General features: G+C 43.1%; 1 protein-coding gene across 11 annotated transcripts in view; it reads left to right on the top strand.

Moving 5' to 3' along the window:
- Positions 1-24701, top strand: part of Tbl1x (transducin beta like 1 X-linked) — a 209761-nt gene that overhangs the window by 82125 nt on the left and 102935 nt on the right. For 5 of the 11 annotated variants that reach the window (XM_017801682.2, XM_029570445.1, XM_017801684.2 and 2 more), the window contains 2 exons: positions 20228-20307; positions 21322-21405. The exons of 1 other annotated variant lie outside the window; for it this stretch is intronic. The gene's annotated coding sequence lies outside the window, so the exon portion shown is untranslated. The remainder of the gene's footprint in view (positions 1-20227; positions 20308-21321; positions 21406-24701) is intronic. 5 more of the 11 variants (XM_029570449.1, XM_029570452.1, XM_029570451.1 and 2 more) reach the window with 1 other exon arrangement.

Raw genomic sequence — 24701 nt, 5'->3', positions numbered from 1 at the left:
TTTCTGGTGTCTGTTGTGATGTTTCCCCTTTCATCTCTGATTTTGTTGATTTGGAGGTGCTCTTTCTTTCTTTTGGTTAACTGGGCTAGCGGTCTGTCAATCTTGTTTATCTTTTCAAAGAACCAGCTCTTGTACTTGTTGATTCTTTGTATTTTTTTGTTTTGATTTCATTAATTTCTGCTCTGATTTTTGTTATTTCTTCTTGTCTGCTGGGTTTGGGTTTCATTTGTTGTTGCTTTTCAAGTGTCTTGTGTTGCAATGTTAAGTCATTTATTTGTGTTCTTTCTGATTTTTTAATGTAGGCACTTAGAGCTATAAACTTCCCTCTAAGGACCGCTTTCAGCATGTCCCAGAAGTTTTGTTGTGTCGTACTGTCCTTTTCATTTAGTTCCAGGAATACTTTGATTTTGTTTCTTAATTTCTCTTTTGGCCCATTCATCATTTAGGAGTGTGTTGTTTAGTCTCCATGTGTTCACGTGGTGATTAGGGCTTCTTCCGGTATTGATTGTAAGCTTTATTGCATTGTGGTCTGATAGAATGCATGGAATTATTTCAATTTTTTTCTATTTGTTGATGTTTGTTTTGCGCCCCAGTATATGGTTGATTTTGGAGAAGGTTCCATGTGGTGCTGAGTAGAAAGTATGTCCTTTGGTGCTTGGCTGGAGTACTCCATAGATGTCTGTTAAGTCCATTTGATATATGGTATTGATTAATTCAGATGTCTCTTTGTTAACTCTCTGCCCTGTTGACCTATCTAATGGAGACAGTAGGGTATTGAAGTCCCCTACTATTAATGAGTTGGGATTAATCTGGGTCTTAAAGTCCTGTAGTATTGTTTTTATGAAGTTGGGTGCACCAGAGTTTGGTGAATATATGTTCATGAGTGTAATATCTTCTTGATTTATTGTTCCTTTGATCTGAGTGAAATGGCCCTCTTTATCTCTTCTGATTAGTTTTAGTGTAAAGTCTATTTTGTCAGATATTAGAATTGCAACGCCTGCTTTTTTCTTGGTACCATTTGCTTGGTATATTTTTTTCCATCCTTTCACTTTAAGATGGTGCCAGTCCTTGAAAGTAAGATGAGTTTCTTGCAGACAGCAAAAACGTGTTTCTTAATCCATTCACTTAGTCTGTGTCTTTTGACTGGGGAGTTCAGTCTGTTAATTTTTAAACTTATTAAGGCAAGATGAGCATTGCATCCTGTCATTTTTATTTCTTTTTACATTCTTTATATAGCTGTACTTTCCCACAGTTATACCTTCATTAAATTTCTTTCCGCATCCCCTTGGGTATAGTCATTCCATTCTTCAGGTCTTTATATTGTTTCCAGAACTCTGTGAAGGGCTGGCTTTGTAGACATGAATTCCTTCAGGCTATTTATGTCATGGAAGATTTTTCTTTCCCCTTCAACTGTAATAGCCATTTTGACTGGTTATAGTAATCTGGGTTGGCATCTGTGGTGATTTAAAACTGGGAATGCTTTGGTCCAGGCTCTTCTGCCTTTCATAGTTTGCACTGAAAAGTCAGCTGTAATCCTAATGGGTTTTCCTTAATTTGTGACTTGTTGTTTCTCTTTTGCAGCTTTCAGTATTGTCTCTTTGTTCTGTATTTTTAGTGTTTTTACTATGATGTGCTGTGGAGAGTTTCTTTTCTGGTCCTGTGTGTTTGATGTTCTATATGCTTCTTGTATTTATATGGGCATGTCTTTAATTATGAAATTTTCTTCCACAGTTCTGTTGAAGATCTGGTCCATGCCATTATCTTGGCATTCTTCTCCTTCCTGTATGCCTATGAGTCGTAAGCTTGGTCTTTTTATGGTGTCACATAATTCCTGCATATTCCATTCTTGTGATTTCTTAAATTTTTCATAATCTTTGCTTGAGTGGTCTAGTTCGTCCACTTTATATTCCAGTGTTGATACTCTGTTTTCCATTTCATTCATCTTATTGGTGGGCTTTTCCTGTCGTTTACTGTCGTTACTGAGTGTTTCACTTCCTTCTTCATTTCAGCCTGAGTATTCCTCAATATTTCTTCCTCTTTTCTGAATTCATTCAGAAGTTTATCTGTATCTTTTCTTCAGTCCTTTGCTTTCCTTTTTTGTGTGTTCCTTAAATTCACTGAATTCTTTTATCATGTTTATAATTGTTCTTTTGAGTTCCATGTCCTGCATTATCTCTAGGGGGTTCTCATTGTGCTCTATTTGTATTTCGTGGGGATATGTTATTTTGGCTTTTCTGTTATTTATTTTTTTTCTGTGATTTTGACATGTGAATTTCTTTTGTAGTTTTTGATTCTTGTGTGAGACTGAAGTCTTCAAGTTTAGGTCTGCTTCTTTTTGTAAACTTTATGTTTCTTTGTGGTTTACTTTTTGCGCATGAAAAGCTGGTTCCTCCAAGCTTCCAGTTCTGTCTTTTGATTTTATATTGTAGTGGCCAGATTGCTTTTGTTTTTCTGGAGTTTCCACAAAGGCCCAAGTTAGATGAGGAGCAGATGCTCTCAGGCTTTCTCCTAAGGTCTGTATCCTTCCAGGAAAGATTTTGGCCTCAGGAATTTGGGAGTTGGATTGGCCTGGGAGCAGGGCCCAGGAAAGACGCTGGTCTAAAGCAGCTGGTGGCCTTACCAACCAGCGATGCAAAGGGAGATGGGGGCGGGAAGAGACCCCAAGGGCTCCTGTGGACTGCAGGGAGGAACTGGGTTAGTCTGGATACAAAGGATCAGGAAGAGGAAAGGTGTTGGGTTGTGCAGCTCAGGGAAGCAGAGGAAGTGAGGGCTCCTGGGCATGAAGCTGGTGGGTTGGAGAGAGGCCTGTGGGGTGGTGCAGGCCCTGGGAAGAAGCGAAGTTATTGTTTGTTTTTTGAGACAGGGTCTCCCTGTAGCCCCAGCTGTCCTGGAACTTGCTATGTAGACCAGGCTGGCCTGGATCCCTAGAGATCTACCTTCCTTTGCCTGCAGTATTCTGAATTGAAGGCATGTGCCACCACGCCCAACTTTTTCACTGTAAGAGACAGGGTCTCTTACTGAATCTGGAGAGTGTTGATTTCAGCTAGACTGGCTAACCGCTGAGCTCTGGCATCCTCCTGTCTCCCCTGTGCCTGGCTTTTTACATGTGTTCTGGGGATGTGAATTCATGTCCTTAATGTTTGTGTGACAATCACTTTTTCAACTGAGCCATCTTCTCAGCCCCAACTCTTCATTCTACATTTCTAAAGCATGGACTACAAAACTCTGATTTTAAAGGCACAGACCAGATGTGAGGCCCAACATGGCAGTTTTTAGAATGCAAACTGCAAGGAACAAGGGCATGGAGTAGAACTCAGGATAAGATACCAAGCGGGCCTCCAAGGAGACTTAAGCAAAATTTTTAGGAAAGTGAGAACAAGAATGCAAGTGAGTGGAGGTGAGTGGGGATCACAGGTGTGAGACTGCAGGAGGTGCACACTGACGGTCATCTGGCCCCAGGTGACAGTTGCCATTCATTCAGTTAAGCCACAGAGATGAATTTTGGGACAGCTTGCCTGAGATGCAGCAAGGGACTAAATATGTTACAGGCTCCTTGAGGTATGGAGCTTAATAGTGATTTCGAAGTGCACAAGCTTAGGAGAGAAAGTGCTAAGTGCCGTAAAAGGGTATGCATGCTGTACAACGGGAACTCAGTCCACATATTCGTTTCCAGTGGCTGCTATAACAAACTTCCACAGACCTATGTAAAACAGCATAGGTTTGCTATGTGACAGTAATGGAGGTAGAGTAACAAATCTGAAGTTGGCTCACTGGGCTAAAATCAAGATCATGTTATTCTCTGTAAGCTTGAGGGAAAACATTTTTGGGGGGAGGTCAATTTCAAGAGGTTACCACATTTCTTAGCCCCTAGCCCCGTCCTCTGTCTAAGACAGTGGAGATTGCTTGTCTCTTTCTAATGCTGGATTTCAGGCACTGGTTCTCCTGCCTCCCTCCTCATTTAAAGGACTCATTTGAGAGCTCTGTTGAGGATAGAACTGAGGTTTACCCTGACCTGCTTTGGAAGCTTAGTACAAGGGAGAAGGCCTCATGTGTTGCTATTTAGCAAATGCCCACTCACATAATCCAGAGGGATTTGTCTCTCCTTTTGAATGCCAGCTCCTTGGCAACCTGTCTTCCACCTGCAGCTTTCATTTCCCCTTGTTATGTAACTAGTCTTACTTCCAGCTCTAGGAGATTGAGATGTGAGCAGCTCTGGTGGGGAAGGGCATTATTTTGCTGACTACTATGAAATCTCAAGGGTTGCATGTAATTCTTGGAACTGTTACTAGCCTCCATGTCCACCTCCCCTTGTGGTATGGGAAGCACACCGCCAGGCAGCTGGTGGAAGGACCGTAGCTTTGCTTTCTGAGACAGCGATGCAACTCTGTGATGTTTTTGGATAATGAAGGGTTACAGCTGTGATTTTAGGCAGTGTTGTGTGGTTTTTGCAGGAGAAATGATTCAGCTTGATAGCAGTCCTATGGCCCTATGCAGTGGCAGTGGGTGTGGAGAGATGCTATGTGGTTGTGATGATCAGACTTAAGATTTGACAGACAGAATGTGGGGAGGGGGGGTAGAAAAGGTAGAAAAGGAAGAGTCCACGAAGGTAGCAGCAGTGTTTACAGCCTGCTAGAAAAGAGCACCAACTGGTAAGTCAAAGGGAAACTGAAGAGAATCCAAGGCTAGAGCAAGTCTACCACTGAAATAGTGACTTCTGGGTGCCAGACAGGGACGCATGTAGAGGTAGAAGTCAGTGGGGGAAGTAGGAGATTCAAATAAGGGTTTAGCATTGCCACCATATTGGAGGACAAAGCCAAGGTAATGAGGTAGGGAAAAGAGGGCTGAGGGCAAAAATGTTGGGACATGCGTGTGTTTTAGGGAGATGAAGAAGAAGCCTCAAAGCAATCCGATATTGCATCACCTCAAGACTGACCTGTCTTTTTTAAAAAAATATTTTATTTATTATTTTTATTTTATGTGCGTGCGTGTATTACCTGCATGTAGATAAGTGCACCTGTGTCATGCAGTGCCCGCCGAGGACAGAAGCTGTAGGATCCCCTGGAAATGGATTTACGGACAGTTGTTAGCTGCCATGTGGGTGCTGGGCTTCGAACCCGGGTCTTCTACAAGAACAACCAGTTAATTTAACTGCTGAGCCATCTGTCCAGCCCAGACTGACCTGTCTTGTACATGTTGACTGAGTAGTTACAGGTTGCTTGGTACAGAGAATCCCAGTATATCCCTGGAGCTCATGGAACTGAGAGTCTGTACGCATGGCTCCAGGACCCTGCTCTTGGATGCTGTGGCCCTTATATAAGGCAGTGATGGAGGTGGCGTTGGAAGCAGTGATGCCAGATGGCCGTGGGAAGTGGCAGGGTGAGGCTCAACATTACATCTGTGGAGTTTATTGAGGTTATTGTTTAAAACAGCAGGTGTAGGTAGTTTCAGTTAGTGAGCTATGTAATTCTCACCTGAGATCTCCTTCTCATCTACCTTGACATATTTAACATCTCCTGGTGTCTTTGTGTAGGATTATGTGCCCAGGATCTGGACATTTCCTAGTTGGTCCAGCTAGAATGTCCAACATCTTGGTTATTGTCTTGTCAGTGAAACACGGTGGTCATGTCATCATTTCCAAATAGGGACATTTTTGAAATAAAGAGAAGCACTATTAATAACAACCCTTCTGTAATAAGGACCAACCAAGACCTTCTGAAACATGAAGGCATTTGTGACATCCTTCTAGTACCTTCCATTTGTAATATTTTTATTAATCTCCAGTATGATTAAATATTGTATCTCAGGGAAAGCTGACTTGTATTTCTGTCTCAGGCTAAAATCACAACAAAATATAGAAAAGATGTTCTTCAGTTCTAAGAATAACTACCCTTTATTTTGCAGAATACCAAATATGTGTTTTTAAGCTAATCTCGTTTGCTAAAATTTGAAACAAATCTGTACATACCAGTTGACTACTCTTTTCTGTTGAATTTTCTGTGAATTTCATACAATATATTTTGATCCTGTTAAGACCCCCTTCCCTATCAGCACCCCACTGACAGCCCCCTCACCGATTTCATTTAGTCTGTCATATATATTAAGGCCTATCCAAGTTTGTGCACCCAAATTAGTTGCCTACTCTTTATGTCTGTGACACTTGAGGTACTAGGGGAGACAAAACATAACCTTACTGACAACTCTGAAACTATTGTTTAAAGAAAAAGAAAGACAGTAAATAAGGACTCTGTTAGCTTTTTGGTACTATAATAAAATGCCTGGGGAAATCAACATGAGGGGGAAAAGATTTGTGTTGGCTCATGGTTTTGGAGATTTCAGCCCATGATCACTTGGCTCCATTGTTTCTGGGCCTGTGGTGAGGCAGAGCATCACGGTGGGAGCATGTGCTACAGAGCAAAGCGGTTTGTTTTCTGGAGCCCAGGAATCAGAGAAGTGGGCTTAGGGAGGGAGAGAGTAGAGACAGAGATAGACATTCACAGAGATAGAGAGAGGAAGGGAGAGATGAAGGGGATGAGGATAAGGTCAGTTAAAGTGGAGCTATGAGAAATGTATGTTATTTACTTTTTGCTACATAGCAAACCTACCAGCTTAGAACAACACATATTTATTACATTAATATTCATGTGGCTAATGAATTCTGGCACAGCTTAGCCTGGTTGGTCCTCTGTTCCCTGAGCTCTTCTTGGGGTGTAGTCCAGCTATCAGCCAGGGCTGTGGACTTCCTTGAGTCTGGTGGTTGGTCCTCTGTTCCCTGGTCTCTTCTTGGGCTGTAGTCCAGCCCTCAGCCAGGGATGTGGACTTCCTTGAGTCTGGTTGATCCTCCGTTCCCTGGTTTCTCCCTAGGCTCTAGTCCAGCTATCAGCCAGGGCTGTGGACTTTCTTGAGCCTCTGCTAGGGAGGAAGATGCATGTGCTCCCAGGTGGTTGTTGCCAAAACTGTGTGTTTGCTGCCAGGTCCTCTGTAGCTCCTGGACCGAGGTCTGCATTTGTTTGCTGATTGTTGACTGGAGACTATCCTCTGTTCCAGAATGAAAGCTCGCTTTGTTCAAGTCTGCAAGCCAGGAAAGCAGCAGAATATGTTTGCTAGCAAGACAGAAGTGACATCTTTGCTTTAGACTCTTGGTCAAAGGCAAGTAAGTCACTAGGTTCATATCCAAGAGAGGATGAAATAATTCACTCACTATGTTCACGTCTACCAGGAGGCTGCTATTAATTACGAAAAACCAGGAAGAGGGATTACTATAGAAACTGACCCTCTCCAGCATTGGATGGCTGGTTTGGCAAAGAGGAACTGTTGGAGTGCAGAAGGGTCATGGGAGTGGGATTTACAAGTCAGATGTAGGACAGTGCAAAGTTTTAAAGATGGAGAAGCAGGCATAGGGAAGAAAGAGCCAGGACATATTACAGTCTAAGTTTACGTCTCTCTTTCTCATCTTTTACTAATTATGTTGCTAGACCGAAATACAAGTTACCGTTAGCTCATTACATTTTTTCCCTGAACCCAAATTTGTGTAAAAGTTTTAATACTAGATCTTTCATAATTATTTCTCATGAAATTCGGGGATTTTTTTAATGCACATAGCAGGTACTGTTTGCAGTCTTATGTACATTGTGTTATAAGTGTGACCATTTTACAAATAACTTACAGCCCCCTGTGTAATTAGTGGAAGTACAGATTGTTTGCGTGTCATCATGGAAGGCACTGTCCTTATGTAGTCTTGCTAGTACTAGGTATTGGTTTCCTGAAGCATTAGATAATGAAAGCCAAGCTTTGTTTATTGCTGTGTCAGCGATCTCTTAAGTTTTTTTGAGACTTTAAAAATGTTGTTGTTGGAGGTCGGGGTGGTGACTCATGCCTGTAAGCCTTAGTAGCACTCAGAGGCAGTGACAGGAGGATTGCTGCAAGTCCTAGGCCATCTTGGTCTACATGACAAGTTCTAGGCCAACCAGGACTACATAGGGAGAATGTGTCTCAAACAAAACAAAATGAAACAAAGCAAAGCAAAACAAATCTGCTGGGTCTGGTTTAGTTGACGGTTTGTCTAGCAGACACAAAAGTCAGGGTTTGAACCCTAGCACCACATAAACCAGGCATAGTGGTGCATGCCTGTAATCCCAGACCTCAGGAGGTAGAGGCAGGAGGATCAGGAATTCAAGGTGTCCTTGGCTGCTTAAAAGAGTTTGAGGCCAGCTGGGGCTCGGTAGTGGGACTGTGCTTCAAAACAACAAAGAAAACTTTTGGGCTGGGGATGTATTTCAGTGGTAGAGCCCTTGCCTAGCATGTGCAAGGCCCCAGATTCAAGTACTGCAATAAGCAAATTAAAACCTAGATAAATATGAGAAGGGTTCCTGCTGTCTTGGGCTGCTTATGGTAACAAGGCATTGGAGGCTTGGAGGCTTGAGGACAATGGCGAAAGAGCAGTGTCTAGTCACAGGATGGGTTACTAGGCAACTGTTAAAAATAATATTGTGGAACTGGGATATTCACTGGCATCCAATGTGTTTGCAAGATACTGCAAGGTGTTTTTGCAACCCCCAGAGACTGGCAGCTCAGTTGGGACTGGGAGTGCTTGTGCAAGGTGTTCTTAGAGTAAGCCAGGCTGTGGGGATCTGCACCAGAGCTGCTCAGATTTGATTTGCTCAGCTGTTGTTTGGTGTTTAAACAGTTATCCAGGATTGAGGGTTATTTTAAGAACTGTCCCTTTTGTTTACTGAGAAGTGCCTGCTCTTTTCTTTCTGGGATCTGCACAGGAAATTTTATACATGCATTAAAAGTCTAGAAGCTAGGCTTCTGCTGCTTCTACCTTACGTACTTTCTAGATACTGTGAAATAAGCACCGCATTGTATATTCTTGAGTAGGTTTCTGAGAAGCTACAAATCAGATGTGTGGTTCCTATCACACACCAATACTAAGCTAAATTCCATGGCAAAATATGGGCAGTGCCTTCATGCCTGGGATTCTGATTTCCCTGCTGTTACTTCTGTTTGAAATTTTTCTTCCTGTTATTTCATTTTTGCTGTCTTGTGATTGTGGAAGTCATCCCCATCTTTTTTCTTTTCCTGGGTGGAGGAAGATAAGGATTTCAGTGAATGAGACTGTTGTGGCTTCTTGGAGGTGGTTAGCTAGCAGTAGCTTTTGAATTCTGGTGTGTTAGCGGCATGCATCCTATTTTAATCCCGCTGCTTCCTGTGGAAGTGCCTCGGGACACAGTGTATTTCTAAATTTAGTGTGCATACTGGATCACACGGTTTTTGGCAGACCCTAGGCAAAGCTTTGGAGGTTGTTCAGGTCTGAACATGAAAGATAAAGTTCTTAAAAATTGCTTTATAAAGGAAAGATTCCTAGTGATTAACGAAGCACTTGAATCATTGAATTTTACTGCAATTAAAGAATCATTTTTGGGGCTGGAGAGATGACTCAGTGATTAAGTGCATATACTTCTCTTGCACAGGACCCTTGTTTGATTTGTAGCACCCATGTTGTGTAGCTTGCGACCACCTGTAAGTCCAGCTCCTGAGGATCTGACACCCTCTCATGGTCCCTCGGGCACTTGCACACACGTAGCATATATACACACAGTGATTTTTCTCTTAACTCCATTGAAACCTGGACCTTAAAATGGTCGACTTCATAAGGCTTGCTGAAAAAGCAGGAAATAAAAGTGTTAAAAATACATTAAAAAAGAGGTGTGGGGGTAGAGCTGACCCTTACTGTGTAAATCTAGGCACACCTGTGGCTTATTGTTACCACATTACTTCTCCCCCATCCCCATACTACTTTTTTCTTCACTGTGGTAAAATAGCTGAGAGATACAAGGAAGGAAGGATTGATTTTGACTCCTGGTTTGAGAGGGTACAGCCCATCATGATAAGGAGGGCATAGTGGCGTTCAGAGCAGCTTGCAGCTGTGGCAGCAGGAATGTGAGGATGGCTTGCTTACACCTTTGTGGATCAAGAAACAGAGCTGACAGGTTGGTGGTGCAGGCCTTTAATCCCAGTATTCAGGAGGCAGAAGCAGGCAGATCTCTTATGAGTTCAAGGCCAGCCTGGTCTACATAATGAGTTCCAGGCTATGTAGGGCTACATAGTGAGACCCTGTCTCAAAAACAAAACAAAACAAAACCTCAAAACCAAACTAAACAAAATGCAAACCAGCAGTAACAACATCAAAGAAGCAGAGCTGTGGCAGGAAGCAGGGATGGGTTCACTGGCCTACTTCTGCCACCCAGGCCTCTCCTCTGAAAGGCCCCATAATGTTACCAAATGGCAGCACCAGCTGGGCATCGAGTGAAACATGAGCCTGTAGAGGACATTTTACATTCCATCTATGTATCTCCCTGATTTTGAGATGATTCATTTCTAACACAGTAAGAATTAGAAAGACGGATAGTTTGGGTCTCTGCTTTGTAAGAGTTCAATATCTTTAGTATAAGGAAAGTTGGTCTCTAGGAATGTGGTTTCTTTTTCTTTGTTTTTCTTTGAGAGGCACTGAGGAGGAAGGAGAGATTCAGGAAAGTGTTCCCCACTGTCCAGTCAGTTTGATGGGGCACCAAGGCTCCGGGTAGAGCTATAGAGAGGCCCTGTGCAGTCACTGTCTTTGACAAGGTGGGGGAAGAGTCGTCTTTCTCAGCAGATGCCCGTTTAGAAGTGATGCCTCCAAGCTCTCAATTTTCTGCAATGATGAGCAGAGAAGCATGGTTCTCTGGGGTACTCGTAGAACACCACAGAACCGGTATGTCTGAAATCACAGTAGCGGCCCCTCTCAATGTGTTTTTTTATGCAAGTGGTACTTAAAGAAGCAATGTGGTATGTGAATAGAAATTGTGTCTTGGCCTGGGAGTGTGGCTCAGTGGTAGAGTGATTACTAAGTATGCACAGGGCCCTAGATTCCGAGGAGAAAGGGAAGGAGGGGGAGGGACAGCAGGAGGAATGTATGTTTTTATATGTGTGTGTACATGCATGCACATGTACTTGCTAATACAGTTCCTGTATTCTGTATCTTGAGTTAGCTGATTATTTTTTCTATAGTCATTGGTGCTTAGGGTTTACTGTGTTCATATAGATAAATAGTTGAAATTGATGATTGACAGAGGGAGATTTTGTTTCTAAAAGGGCTCTGTGAGCTGTGTGTGTGTGTGTGTGTGTGTGTGTGTGTGTGTGTGTGTCTGTCTCCTTTCAGAACTCAGAGTTGAGCCTAGGGCCTGATGCATGATACCAAATTGATCTACCCCCTACCACTGAACTGCAACCCCACCGCTTTTTAGTTTTATGTTGGTCTTGCCAGATTGCCTAAGATGGCTTTTTAACTGAACATGTAGCTTAGACAGTCTCCGGCCTCAGCCTCCCAACTATCTGGGATTACAGGTGTGTGCCATCAAGCCCTGTTTCAATGCAAGTGAAGTATGTACAGTTGATCTTTCCAGTTAGGGAGGGGTTAGAGTGTGCTTTGCAAGCCATAGAAACTGATATATGAACATGAGGACCATTCAGAAACTTTTACCATCATTTCAGTGAATAAAGTATTTACAATTGCATTTAAAATTATGCTTAATGCTTCTTGCAAAATGTGCAGATAGTGTGGGACCGAGGGAGAGATTAATCAGGATTCTTTTCAACCTCATGGTACTTGACTTCATCCATAAACAAAGAACTGATTAGTGTCACGTGTGAATTATCTTTATAAAGTTTCATGTTACATCTGTGGGGAAAGATTAGAATTGCTGTTGATTGACATTGCTGAACAAGAGAGAGGTTATTATCCTAATACTTTAATACATCAGCTTTAAATGTTGTGTTTCTTTTTCTCTCACTAGAGATTAGTTTTATGCCACCAAAATAAAATTTAATCTGTGACTGTAATTTAAATAATAAATGCTTAGGAACAAATACCATGCAATTGATAGCTTATTAAAATTTCCCAAAGGTTTCTTTTCTTTTTGGGAAGTATTGGTTTTGCCAGTTCTACAAGCATGAAGTATTTGTTGTTAAGTCTCATAACATGTAAAAAAATAAATCAAGTTTGTGCAAGTGTGGTACTTAGTGTCTTCTTTTTTCCTTGTGTGAACAGTTCACGGCAATAAATACTCGTATTTTGTATGAAGTCACTGGATATTACATGACTTACCTGCATGATAAATATCCCTGAATATTTATTTCTCTATACATAGAGGGCTAGTATGTAGGCTTTTTTTCAAGGTTTAATAAATAGTGGCTTTCTTTGGTTTTGATCCTGTTTTGTTCTTTTTAAAATGTATTTTTTGGTTGATTTTTATTTTATGTGTATGAGTGTTATGCCTACATGTGTGTAAGTGCACCCATGTCGTGCAGTGCCTGCAGAGGACAAAAGAAGGAGATGGGTCTCCTGGAACTGGAGTTACAGACAGTTGTTAACCGCCATGTGGGTGCTGGGATTCCAACCCTCGTCTTCTGCAAGAACAGCCAGTGTTCTTAACCACTGATCCATCTCTCCAGCCCCCTTTTAAAAATATTTTATTATTTTATTTTGTGTGTATGAATGTACTGCCTGCATGTAAGTGCGCCCCTGTTGTGCAATGTCTGTGGAGGTCAGAAGGGGTGTCAGAGCCCTTGAAAATGGACGGTTGTTGGGCACCATGTGGGTGCTGAGAAGCGAACCTGGGTCCTCTGCAACAGAGTCCAGTACTCTTCAGCACTGAGCCACCTCTTCAGCCCATTTTGTACTTTTAAAAAATTTTATTTTAGTATTTATCTTTGAGACAGGGTCTCAAGTACCCCGGGCTGGCTTTGAATTTGCTATGTAGCTAAAGGCAACCTTCAATTTCTTTTTAAACCGTCTCAATATGTAGCCCTGGTTGGTTTGGAACTTGCTACGTAGACCAAGCTGGTCTCCAACTCAAAGAGATCCACCTGCCTCTGTCTCCCAAGCGCTTGGTATCAAATGTGTGTGCCACCACACCTGTTGGTAACCTTGAATTTTTGTTCCTTCTGCCTCTACCTCCCAAGTGCTGAGATTAGAGATATGTGCTTCCATATCTGGTTTATGCAGAGCTGGGGACAGAACCCAGGGCTTTGTACATACTAGGTAAGCTTTCTACCAACTGTGCTACATCCTCAGTCCTGTATTTGTCTTAAATATACACGTATTATGCACCTTACTGTGTGTTATGCACAGAGTGAAAATGAAAAGAGATGGCCAGCAATTCAGATAGTTTGCTCCTGTGTTTTGGTAGTGAGTGTGCAGAGCTACAGTTTCTTTTTTCCCCACCCCACTTTGAAACAGAGTTTTGCTTTGCTGAGCATTTAGCTCAGGCTTGGCCAGCATCTTACTCCTCTAACTCTAGCACTACTGAATGATGATATTACAGCCTGTGACACATTCCTGGCTTAAAGTGAGGCTTTGTTTTGTTTTCTGTCAAGGTGATCATTGTAGAAGAGGGTAGAGCCTACAGAAGCTTACCAGGGCATTTTTCTCTGTGTGCCTGAATTCATTTCTTCAAAAAAAAATACTAAAAAATGTAACAAACTGTATGAACAGTGACCTAGACAGAAAATTACAATTGAAGTATGTATAATTGATTTTTTGAGATGAGGAGGGATAGAGTATTTTACAAATGATAGAAACCCGAAATATGATCATCAGGGCCATTCAGGAACTTTTACCATCATTTCAGTGAATAAAGTACTTGGTAATTTCGTTTAAAATTATGCTCCATACACAATATGTAAACAGTGGGACTGAGGGAGAGATTAATCAGGATTCTTTCCAACCTCATTAAACAAAAATCTGATTAGTTTTGTGTGTGTGTGTGTGTGTGTATGTGTGGTGTGTGTGGTGTGTTATATGCCCACATGTACATGTGTTGGTGTACATGCTCATGCAGAGGGAGGTCAGAAGAGAGCATCTTTTTTTATTTTCCACTTTAATTTTCCCAGAACCTAAAGCTTTGGCTAGATTAACTAGCCTATGCGTTCTCCTGGGATCCCTTGCCCCCCGCCCCCAATCTCTGGGATTAAAGACCTGCATGGTCATGCCCAGCTTTTTTGTGGGAGGTAGCTATTTGAACTCAGATCCTGCTGTTTTTACATCAAATGCTCTTATTCCCTGAGCTCTTATTCTCCAGCCCAGGTGCGTGTGTCCGTCCGTCCTTCCTTCCTTCCTTCCTTCCTTCCTTCCTTCCTTCCTTCCTTCCTTCCTTTTCTTTCTTTCAGATTTATTTTTATTTACGTGTATGTGTGTATATCTCTGCATGTACATATCACATTTGTGGGTGCCAGAGAAGTTCAGAGGAGGGTGGTATGGATCCCCAGGAACCTGTACTGCCATGCCTGGTTTATGCAGTCCTGGGGAATAGAACCCGGGGCTTCATATGTGCTAGGTGAGCACGCCACCAACTGAGCTACATCCCCAGCCCTATGCTGGATTTCTTAACCTCAATCTTAAGTTAGGCAACAAACTGAATATGGGATTCTTTGAAAATAATTTGCACTTGGAATTTTGATGTTTCCTCATCTAATTAGTAAGGAGGATAGAATAAAGATGTTTTTCCAGTATGCTAGTAGATTTAGCTTTCACACATTACCCTGGAAACCCCTGGAGAATGTGTCTCATTGAAGTGAGGGAGTGCAGCAAGAGAGGAGAAATTTGGTACCATGCAGACAGAAAGAGGCAGAAGGAATTCTCAAGGCGTTGCTGTGGTTTCAGGTCATCCGCTTTGCAGCAGGCCTCACAAAGACTAGAATACAAGGCAGAAAATTTCATTATGGTCTAATGTGCATGTATTAATTGATAAATTGAGAGTTGTGACCATGGGACTGTTACAGTCTTGTAAGACTTATCAAAAGATGAAGGAAATAAAGACGACTTATAACTCCTGGAAAGCACAAAAGTTGCCTGAATCTTAATTCAGTTAAGTGAATCTTAATCTTACTGTACTTACTACTTGGTGGTTCTCGTTTTCCATTGTCAAAATACCATGGGTGGGGTATAAATATATCAGAAAAGTTATAAAATATTTGAATTGGGAGGTTAAGCACAGGATTCGTGGTTAGGAATTTTAAAAACTTGGCAAACCATTATTAGTGATTATTTGGAAACATGGAAGTCAGTATCAAAGGTGAACAATAACAAGAATAATAGTCATACCTAAAGTTGGTTGTATTACAAAGTGGAATTGGGTATCTGTAAGTCAAATTCACTGCTGGGAGGTGCACTTGGCATCTGATCCCTTTCCCCCACTGTCCTTATGATAACCTGAGGAAAGAATTCTCCAAACCTGGGTTTGAAGAATCTTAACAAGTTTATTGGATTTGCTAACTGAGCTTGGGGTGCGGGTTTACTTAAAGAAGAGTGGGCGCCTCCCATTCACAGTGGTGCTTGAAAGTCCACATGCAAACATAAATCCCATGGTTCCCAACAGCCACAGAAAATGGGGAGAGAGCGGCCTTGTGGTTGTCCCTCCCCTTCAAGCAGCTAAGGTCAACCGGTTGGTGGGAGAGGTAATGGGCATGACTCCTTCAGCAGAGCATAGGAAGGAGGTGGGATCATGGCTTGTCACGCAGGGTCAGAGGAACATCTGGGTCACAGTATCAGTAGTGCTAAAACGCTTGTCATTTGAAAAGTAGTATCTTGGTTCACCTGCATTTCACTTTTAAGAACCGCATAAATAGCCCAGGGGTGGTGGCTCATGCCTTTAGTCCCAGCACTCAGGAGGCAGAGGCAGGTGGATCTCTGTGAGTTCAAGGCCAGCCTAGCCGACATAGCGAGTTCCAGGCCAGCTGGGGCTGCAGGGACCCTGTCTCCAAAAGACCAAAAAAGAACTGCATACATATGTTAGTTTGAGAATAAAATGGTTTGGGAGATGCAAACATTATAGAAGATACACACTGTATACAAGTTCTTAAAAATGAAATACAGGTGTATCAAGGTACTCCTTTGAAAAGTATAAGCATGCGTGCATGCCCATGTGAAGGCAGAGGTTGATATGTGGTGTCTTTCCTCCACTGTGCTCCACCTTATTTTTAAAACTTTGCTTATTTATCTATATTTATGTGTGTGTGTGCATGATGTGTGTATGTGCGCCATAGAACACGTGTGGAGGTCAGAGGCCAACTTTGTGGAGTCAGTTCTCTCCTTCCACCGTGGATTCTGCAGATTGAACTCAGGTTGCCAGGCCTGTGTAGCAAATGTCTTTACCCACTGAACTACCTTATAAGCCCCCTCTACCTTATTTTTGAGACCGAGTTTCTCACTGAACCTGGAGCTCACTGATTTGCTAGACTGGTCAGCTTGTGAGCCTCCCGGGATCCACCCGTCTGCACCCCATCAGCGCTGGGGTAGTTTTATGGAGGTGCCGGGGATCCAAGCTCGGGTCTTCAGACTCCTGCCATAAGCACTTTATTGCTGGCACCTTCTCCCCAACCCCTGAAACGTACTTTTAAGTTGGAATTTTCAGCCTCTGAAGTGTTGACATTTGAGTCTAATAATTATCTTTGTCAAGGGGGCCTGCCCTATATATTCCAGGTTCAGCAGCCACCATGACCTCTGCCCAGTAGATGCCTGAAGCATTTGTTCATGTCTCTAGACATGGCCTAGTAGTCCCTGGAGGTTGACGGGCTAAAATTACTGTTGAGAAGCACTGATTTAAAGGATTTAAAATCTGTTATTGAACCCATCATCTCAGCACATTACAATGCTGTTTCCTATTGGCAGTCCAGGAAACAGCAGCTTTGTCGCACAGAACTTGAACCTGGTGACAAGAATTCTCTGGCACCGGAGCTCCCCAGCTGCTCATGCCAGCCCCAACTTAGCATCTGGCTCTTGGCCTGCTTTAATTCAGGGCTCACTAAAATGAGAAAAGGAATCTGGAGGAAAATATAGCTTCCACGTCATGCTTAATGGACTCTGAAAACAGTTTAGATTTTTTTTCACAGTGTTTTTGTGATGCACAACTTGAACTTCTCTGGAGTTGAAATGTTAATCATTATGGAAACTCTGGAAACATATTGTAGCCTTTGGACATACTCCAGTGCTCAGTGGACTGCAAGACACATGGTGGACTTCCCTTCCTCCCTCTCTCCTCCCCTCCCCCCATCTCCTCTCCCTCAGCAATTCTTTTTACAAGTTCTTAGTTCTTTACAAATGTTTCCCCCTAGAATTTATAAAGCAAGTCAACAGGAACATAGTCCCTCACATTTTTCTCTTGTGGAGGAAACTTCATAAACAATTTAATGCTCTTATTTCACAGCTGAGGAAACTAAGTCCTGATGGAGTTTTTCCTTATTAATGAAGAGCAAAATGTGACCCGTGACCCTTCATTTTTGCGATGCTCTTACCTTGGCTTTTTCTGAGTACTGGGATTGCAGACATGTACCACCATGGCCAGTCCTTTTTCTTGTTTTAATAAAAGGTGTGCACAATGATGCATGGTAGTCAGATGGTAGGATGGACCATCCTTGGACTTTTCATAAGTGAAAGTGTGAAACATCTTCTGTCCCTGGTGAATGAGAGAGGATGTTCCTTCAAGGTAGGAAAGCTGGTTTCTGTGTTTTTTACTCTGTAATCCTTCATCCCAGTTCCTGATGGTCCAGACCTGGTGTGGTGCAGAGGAGCTCCCAACCCACTGGGCTGTGAATTCTGTTTGGAGCTGCTTCTCTGCTTGACTTTGTATAGCCCTGTCCCTCCTCTCATATCTCCCCACCCCCAGATGGACTATCACTGTCTGACCCAAGGAAGGTACTCCTGCCTGTGGCAACCCTGTGAACAGTATTGTATCTTGGTATTAGGTGTCTATGGGGCCAACTTCCCCCATGGATCTTTCTGTCCATTATCTAGTGTAATCTTACCCAACCACTACCAGCACTCCAAAGACTTAGAAACCACCGTTCCCCTTTCTCCCCCCCCCCCCCCGCCCGCCACCTCAGCTATGAAGCCCTTCTAGGCTTCTTCCACTGGGTTGAGGATACACAGACATGAGAAGAAGATTGTCTTGCATAGAAAAGGTACAGAAGATGGGCAAGGGTTGCTGCTCTTCTGTGAGGCATCAAGGGGGACTGACAGGTCAGTAGACGTGGCCTTGGTCAGGCTCCATGCAGGGAGACTTCATGGTAGACACACATGCCTTAGGTATGAACTCTCACCCTCTGCTCCCACCTGCATTGGAAGCTGATGTTATAGGGATTATAAGCTCAGCTGGCATTATAGTGTCTCCTCAGGTGGAGCCCACACTGGTTTAAGCGTGAGTTCTCTACTTTAGCATATTCCAGAAGTTCTTTGTGTGTATACCTGTTTGTAGAGATATTTGTCACGTGTTCTGATTTTCCTTCTCTCTTGCCTGCACCCCATGTCTCATTGGCTGTCTCCTACCATGAGCTTTCTGTATCATACACTATTAGACCAGAGGTTCTCAGCAGGGCTATTATAACCTCCAAGGCTGCTGACTGTATCTAGGGAGCAGTTGTCCCAATTGGATAGGAAGAGGCTTCATGTAGAACACAGCACTTTATGGTTTTCACCTTATAGTGTGGTGGTTTGAATTTGAAATGTTCTCCATAGGTTCAAGGTGGTGCTGTTTGGGGTGGAACTGTGAACTTTAAGAGGTGTAGCCTTACTGGAGGAAGTATGTCAGTGGCTGTGGGACTTGATAGTTCATAGCTTGGGGGAAGCATCAAGATTAGAACACAAAGTAGAGTTTCTATAGGACAAGTATCACTGTCAGATACCACTGTAAAGTCCCAAACTTGTAAGTCGAACTTGGTAAATCAGGAACTGTCTGTGTGTAGCTAATGACATAATGAACTCTCCATTTGGAGAGGAAGTGGACATTTCAAAGGAAAAGGCTCAAAGGCCTCTCCTCAGTCTTCCTGTGTCCCAGCAGTGGCCTTCACCTTCATTCCAAGTTGTTGCTCTAATACCAAACTTGAGAAGCCTTCCTTGTTCTCTGACCCATCCCTCCCTACTTGTTTGTGAATCCTGTTGGTTTTGGCCGATAATCTCAGGACCCTGTACATTTCTGTCTGTCTCATCTCTCTGGCTAGTTAGCACCAGGGACAATGTGTGGTCCCCCTTGTGTATGTGTGGTATGTGTATATGCATATGTGTGTGTGCGTGGGTGCGTGCGCGCGTGTGTGTGTGTGTGTGTGTGTGTGTGTGTGTGTGTAGAGGCCAGAGGTCAACCTCAGGTATATTTCCTAGTTCTCCAGGAGCTGCTCATCTTGTTTTTTAATATTTTATTTTATGTGAATGAGTGTGTTATCTGCATCTATGTAAGTGCACCCATGTCGTGCAGTGCTCTCGGAGGTCAGAAGAGAACACTGGATCCCTTGGAACTGGAATTACAGGCAGTTGCTAGCTGCCATGTAGATGCTGGGAACCCTGGCCCAGTCCTCTCAAAAGCAGCCAGTATTCTTGACTGCTTAGCCATCTCTTCAGTCCATCCACCTTCTTTTTTGAGACAGGGCTCACTAAGTAGGCAAGGCTGGCTGGCCAGTGAGCTCCACAGATCAACCTGTCTCCAGCGCCAGTGCTGGGATTACAAACGCATGCTATTGTGCTCAGCTTTTCTTTTAAAGGTTATTTCTCTGTGTGTGTGTCTGTGTGTCTGTGTGTGTGTGGGTGTGTCTGTGTGTGTGTCTGTGTGTCTGTGTGTGTGTGGGTGTGTCTGTGTGTGTGTCTGTGTGTCTGTGTGTGTGTGGGTGTGTCTGTGTGTGTGTCTGTGTGTCTGTGTGTGTGTGGGTGTGTCTGTGTGTGTGTCTGTGTGTCTGTGTGTGTGTGTGTGTGTCTGTGTGTGTGTCTGTGTGTGTATGCCTGAGTGGATGTGCACCATGTATGTGTAGGTGCTTGTAGAAGCCAGAATTCATTGGCACCAGATTGATTGGAACTGGAATTCGAGGCAGTTGTGAGACACCTGATGTGGGTGCTGGGAACTGAATCAAGTGTTCTTAACAGCTAAGTCATGTTTCCAGTCCATGTATGTTCAACTTTATGAGGGTGCTAGGAATTGAACTCAGTTCTCCCCTTCCTTAACCTGAAAGGTTTGTAAGCAGAAAAATGATGAAATTTTGTTTTCCTGTGGTGTCTGATGATACAACAAGCAGGTGCGTGTGACATGCGTAGAATGTAGCTTTTTTTTTCCCTCTTCAGCCTTGTCCTCCCGTTCAAGGGCTTTTTTTCTCAGGGAACTCCCAACATCTCCATTCATTATCTTAAGTTACTTTTTTGTTTTGTTTTGTTTAGGCTTTTTGTGATCAGGTGTTACTGGCTAGTCCTGAACTTTTAATACTCCTGTTTCCGCCTCCTGAGACTTGGAATTATAGGTATGTACCACTGCAGTAGGCCCACCTTAAATTATCTTTTATGTTTTGCCTTGACTTCTAGAAAGATCTGTATTTTCAGTTAGTGTGCTTTCTTGGGAGGGTGAGAAGATGGAGGTAGGGTTGAGAAGGTTGCTGGGGAATTTCCATAACTAGAAGCTTTGTCAGTTATGGTGAACTCCTGAGCAACTTGAGATCACGATAAACTCTGAGGAGGTTTATGTGACCCTTCACCCTGTGTGCCTTAAACAGAGGTGCAAGTATTAAGTTTACCAGTGTCTACTGCTTTACTTGGTTCTTTTTTATTTTAAAATTTATTTTATGTGTATGAGTGTTTTGCCTGTGTATTTATTTGTGCACTGTGTTCATGCCGTGCTGGTGGAGGCCAAAGAAAGGCATCAGATTCCTTGGAACTGGAGTTGCAGACAAATGTGAGCTGCCATGTGGGTGCCGGGAATCAAACCCTGATCCTTTGCAAAGTGCGCTTAACTGCTGAGCCAACTCTCCAGGCCCTTATGTTTTCTTTGTTGTTGTTTCTTTGTTTTTGGAGACAAGGTTTTCCTGTAGCCCTAGCCATTCTGGAACTCACTATGTAGACCAGATTGGCCTTGATCTCACAGAGAACCACATGTCTCTCCCTTCCAAATGCTTGGATTAAAGGTGTGTAACACCATGTCCGGCTCCTTATCTGGTTCTAGTAAATCTGCACGATGCTGTTGTAGTATAGTTGTACGACAATTAGAGAAACATGTTCTAAGAAATGTGTCCTTGCATTTTGTTGTACGAACATCCAGAGAATGTGTATACACCAACCAACTAACTGTGATGCCATCAAATGATAAAACCGTATGGGAACATTGTCTTATATGTAGTTCGTTATTGGCTAATCCATCACCATGCCTGAGTGACTAGACTTGCTAAGTCACTTAGCTGCCCAGTTCTGTGACATTGACATTATATACTTCAGCATGTGTTTGTTGATGTTTTGACCTTACTTTGGTTATTATTCATTAACAGGTAAACAGGTATTTGAAGATAGAAGAGAGGTCTGAAAAGGACATTCCTGGAATAAAGAAAGGATTTGTCTGCATTTGTTTCTAAGTAAGTGAAATGGCAAAATGAATTTGTCATTATATAGTGAGGAATACATTGGTCTCCCTATATTTTCTGAGCTTAAACAAATAAATGTGACTGTGTCTGCTTTCTGTACTGGTAATGATGATTGGTCAGAATTTGTTGCAATCGCCTATTTTTCTAGCAAAAGGTTTTTAAAAAAGGGAATGAATGATGATAATTATCTTTTTTAATTTTTTTGGTCTTTTTGAGACATAGTCTTCCGGTAGCCCCAGCTGGCTGGGAACTCACTATGTAGACTAGGCTGGCCTTGAACTCACAGAGATTCACCTGCCTCTGCCTCCTGAGTGCTGGGATTAAAGTGGTGTCCGTCCCCCCCGCCCAACTGGAATGATGATAATTTTCATTGTCAGTTCATGACAACCTGTTTTGGTATTTTTCTATTTTTGGAGTGCTGTGGATGGAATTCCAGATACCCACAAACCCACATTATTTTTAATTGATCTTTATAATAGTTGGAGATTTATATCAATTTTAAAAAGCAAGAATGGGAGCATTATTACAATGTGTGTGCTTTTGAGTGGAGCTTAGCTATGGCTATATATACATATGTGCTACTTATGTTGCCACCTAAGCCTGGCTTATAAAAACAAATTGAAGGCATCTGACTCTTTGCTGTGTCCCAGGCTTTCTGTGTCACATATGTTCCTCTTGGAGTTAGTGTGGAAGTGAACAGCCTTGGAAGTGTGTGTGTGTCAGCCAGATTTTCCCAGAAACATCTTGCTTTGGTCCCATTCTGAGGCAGTGTGGCTGGTGCACAGCTACTGGGGAAGCATCTTCCTTCTGTCTTGGTCTGGGTGATTTATTAGAATAGAAGACAGACTGATAGAATGGGACCTTCATTGGCTTGCTTGCTGCCTGTCCTCTGCACTCATTTTCCAGCAGGTCATGATTGAGAGCATCCTTCATATGCACTTGATAGGAAAGGTCTCCCATTGCCTGGCTATGACCTTTTGTGTGTGGTGCTTTCCACTTGGCAGACTGCTTGCAAGGTCTATTGTGTGCTTTAGTATCTGTGTTTCATTTCTTGTAGAGGTAAATATATTCTGCAATAAGTGTAGCTCACATGTACTCCATGAGCCACACAGTCATTTTTGAAGCCTTTGTTGTTTTTTTCCATGGTGGTGGGTGTCACACCCAGGGCACATCCCACAAATGCTAGGCAAGCACTCCCCCGCTGAACTATGTATACCCTTAACCTGCTCATTTTTCTTACTACTGGTACTCTAAGTCTCCCTGTGTTGCTCAGGCTGATCTCAAACTCACAGTCCTCATGTCTCACCCTCAAGAGTATGGGGATGCACCACCATCCCTGCATGAAATGTTCTACTTGGGAATTGTGGTAGATTCAGAGGAATTTGCAAACATAGTACTGCGAATTTTTGTTGCTACCTTTCTCCAGTAGACACATCTTCCTACAGGAAAATAGGTTGTTATGTGATTCTGTGTGTGTGTGTGTGTGTGTTGCACTGGGGATTGAACCCAGCGCTGTGTGCATGTTAGGCAAACATATTACCATTGAGCCAAATTACCAGCTTTCATTTTACTTAAAAAAAATTAAATATTATATTTATAATTTTTATGTGTATGAGTGTACAGTACATACATGTACTGCCTGCATGTATGTAAGTGTACCTGTGTCATGCAATGCCCGTGGAGGTCAGAAGAAGGAGTTAAATTCCCTTGGAACTGGAGTTTCAGATGGTTACCTGCCATATGGGTGCTGGGAATTGAACCCGGGTCCTCTGTAAGACCAGCTAGTGCTCTTAACTGCTGAGTCATCTCTCCAGCCCCTCTTGCTAAGTTACCCCGACTGGCATTTAACTCAAAATCCTCCTTGTACCTAGGATGGCAGAGACTGTGCCACTTGCTATGTCTGAGGTGTTTTGAGACCAACTTTCTGCATAGCCAGTGCCATGGGGATCTGTCCATGTTGTTTGGGCTGTCCACAGCACATTGCTTCTACATATAGCTTTCTGTTACATGGCAAGTTGTACTGAATGAATGGGTTGCTCAAGGGTGCGTCCATTGCTTCCAGGGTGTTCCAAGTTGGATGAGTATGCTTGTTTCCCTCCGTGTTGATACTGCTTTGCATGATGGAACAAAGGCAACTTGCTGTACCAAGGCTGCTTGGAGACCCCTCCCTAGCTGGGACACCCATTGCCTGGGTGACAGAAAGCATGTTCTAGTAGCTATTCTACAGCCATCTGTTTTCCTGCTGTGGAGACACCTGATTGCCTTCACAGCAGGCTAGCTGTTCATTCATGCCCTGTCTGGAAACTTCCCTTAGTGGAATTGGTTTCTCCATTGAGGATTCAGCTGCACAGGAAGTCTTGACCTACCTTTGTTGTAGCACCATTGCTGTAAATGAGAGGTCAGAGGGCATGTGATTGAAGTAAGCTTGGACTGAGCCTTCAAAGAAACCAGGCCCAAGTTTAAGTCTGACCTGTACCTCTGCTTTGGCCCCCTCTGGTCTTTGGGACATCTGGGCCTTTGACATCCCTGAAGTCCAGCTTACTTTTAGATTCAATGAGGTGGGTGGGAACCCTACTTCATGGTGCCAAACTGAACGAGTTCAGTTGTGGAAGGCCGAGCTTGAGCGTGCCACCCACTTCCTTCTGTCCCCTCCCTGTTTCCCATTTTCCATCTAGAGAGGTAAGGGTGAGATTCACAGGTGCTCTCTGGAGAACCACAGACAGGAAATGCATTGCTTTCGGGTGCATTTGGTTTACGTAGTGTTGTCATGGGCTAGTTACTTTTCTCAGTTGCATCATAACTGACAAAAAACAACTGCACGGGAAGACTTCTTGATTTTAGCTCACAATGTTAGAGGGTTCAGTCCATGGCGACTTGGCTCATCAGTTCCAAACTATAGTAGATGGGAAGCAGAATGGATGCCTGCACTTCTGGCTTTCTTCTTTGTCTTCTTTTATTGTCTCCAGGACCCCAGCCCTTGGGGTGGAATCACTCACATCCAGGGCAGGTCTTCCTTCTTTGGTTACTCCTCTCTGGAAACACATAGACGTATTGAGAGGTGTGCCTTGACAGTCTCCCAGGTGATTCCAAATCCAGACAAACTGACCATTAAGTTGACAATGAAGGTTAACCACCACAGTGTAGTTTCCTGTTCGGCTGTCATTTTTGAAGTCCCAGTAGAAGGAATGGGTGGCCGGTTCTTACTAATTCTTTTTTATGGCTAAACTTTGAAAAAGGCACAGATAACCCAGGTAGTTCTTGTGGAGAGGGTGCGTCAGCTGTAAGAG

The sequence above is a fragment of the Nannospalax galili genome, unplaced genomic scaffold (assembly GCF_000622305.1).
Source record: "Nannospalax galili isolate Female #2095 unplaced genomic scaffold, S.galili_v1.0 scaffold723, whole genome shotgun sequence".
In the NCBI taxonomy this organism is placed as follows: domain Eukaryota; kingdom Metazoa; phylum Chordata; class Mammalia; order Rodentia; family Spalacidae; genus Nannospalax; species Nannospalax galili.
The sequence above is the reverse complement of the archived record's forward strand: the minus strand, read 5'-3'. Positions and strand labels throughout refer to the sequence as shown.